Genomic DNA, 2,340 nt, shown 5'->3' with positions numbered 1-2,340 from the left:
GTGGGCAGGTGCAGGGGTGGTGCAGGTGCTCAGGGGAGGCACTTTACAAGCCTGGCCTGGGCAAGGGAAGGGAGTGGTTTCCAGAAACTGTAAAGAGAGAGCTACATGGAAAGGGTCCCTTGACTGGAGCTGTGACCTTCCCTCAAGACACATAGCCAGCCAGCAGCAAACCCCCAGGGAGGGAGTTGGGGAAATTAATAGCCTAACCTCACTCTCCTGATGGTGCTCTCCGTTGGCCAATCTCAGAAGGGAAGGGGGGCTATGGATGCAGGCAGCCTCTCCAGGCATTCAGCAGGGTAGAGAAAGATGATCTAGAGGGACAAACAAGATGATTTCTCTTCATTCTTAACTGAATTTTCTATACTTTCTACAATGAACATTAGAGCAAACGTGTATTTCATAACTTTAAGTTTTATAGCATAAATTTAAATTTCTCCTGTGGAAGCCAATTTTTTTTTCATTCTTTGTAGTGGATTGGATGAAAAATACAATAGGGGTCTGGGTAAAAAAACAAATAAGCAAACAAAAAACTCCAAAGATGTACAAAAGGGAATAAGAGAGGAATGGTTTGAGGATAGGAAGGACACAAGTGGTGGCTTATAAAAAACAACAACAAAAGAACAGGGTCCCATGTTATGACCCAGCTGGAAACTATTCTGCACAGTAAAAATGAATAGTAATAGATATTAAAAGTAATTTTTATGGAGTTTTTAAAGGACTTCCCTAGGTCTGATATTCACAATCAAGCCTGAATGAAAACAAAATTAAAATACTATTTCACAGTTACCAAAGCCACTTTGTCTTCTCATGTCTCTGATCTAAATACCTCTGTTTTCCATCCCAAAATGCTGTTTTTTGCAAGAGTACAAAATCAAGTAGAACCCACATCTGGCAGATCTCACAGACGTGATTAGTTTCAGTACAAGCAGATGTCAAACCAAGCAAGGCACTGTCATGAGCTAATTGTATGCAGGTGAAACTGGGAATAATTTTGTGGTCTCTTACTTCCTCAGAGTTCAGTTTCTGTACGGCCAAACCTTGGTTTATCAAAAGTCCCTACCATGCACCTAGCCTCCCTCCTGATCCAGTAGAGGGCGGTGGCAGACCCAGGAGCCTGACATGGGGCAGGGTCTCCGCAGTGGAGGCACGGCTTAGTCAGGCTTCATCAGTCTACAGCTGCAGGGTCACCTGAGTTCATTTCTCCCATCACAGTTTGGTCTGGGGCTGCTCCCTTAGCAACTCTGCAGCCACTGTCAGGAATTATGACCTTCACTTGGGAGCTGCAACCCTGAAAACAAAAGCTGCAGCATCTCTGACCCCAACATCTAATTTAAGGCTGAACTGCCTGGCTATATATTTCAGGCCCAAGACAGCTCCTGAATAAGGTAGGCAGGGTGCTACTCCATTAATGGGACTGTAGGGGAACCTGTGGGTCCCAAAGCAGATGTCCAAACTCAATCAAGAAGAAATCCCAAGCAGGAGAGGATCAATGCTGGTCCTTGCGAGACCTGTTGCCCTTTAATTAAACAGATCCCTGACTTGACATCATAGCCAATGCAGAAGAGATGAGCTTGGTTATGAACAAGCCAAAATTTCCCTTCCAAAACCTCAAATAAATTGTCGAAATTATTAGCATGGATTACCAACTGATAGGAACTTTGAAGATTTCAAGCCTCTAGGAATTTCTAAAATAATTGATTTAAGACAAGTTGGAGTAACACATTGTGCAATAGTTTACAGTTCCCTAGTGCAACTTAACTTTTGTATTAAGGAAAACAACTTAAGTAATTTGCATTGCACCATTTATATGCAATCAGGAATTATTCGTCTCTTTGATGGCATATAAAAATGGAATACATTATAATTGTTAGAGCTGAAGAGACTTTAGGTACCAATTTTTAATTTGTTAGATAAATCTTTTTTGAGATAAATCTTATATGCAACCTCAATAAGCAGAGTAATTGAAAGAAATATTTTATTAATATAAACTTATTTTAAATTTTCATGTTTCTGTTAAATACTATAAAGTCAGCCACTGAGAACAAGGAAGTTTCTTGGATGAACGAAATCAGGGTTTATAGATGACTGGCAGATTTACATCAATTTTGATACCTAATTTATTTTGGCATTTTGTTTACAACTACTTTTGTAGATGATGAGAGTGATTCCCAGGATAAATTACTGTAAAAGGTGATTTTTTTTTTTTTTTTGGTCACAGTCTTTCTCGCAACCTTAGGATATTAAACAGAGAGAGTGAAATAAGTTAAATTCCAAAGTGTGCACTAAAACAAGTTAACATTGGCAGCACATTAATAAGCTGGTGGTCTCCAAAGAATTAAA

This window comes from Dasypus novemcinctus, chromosome 13, assembly GCF_030445035.2.
Source record: "Dasypus novemcinctus isolate mDasNov1 chromosome 13, mDasNov1.1.hap2, whole genome shotgun sequence".
NCBI classification, from domain to species: domain Eukaryota; kingdom Metazoa; phylum Chordata; class Mammalia; order Cingulata; family Dasypodidae; genus Dasypus; species Dasypus novemcinctus.
Note: the sequence above shows the minus strand (reverse complement) of the source record.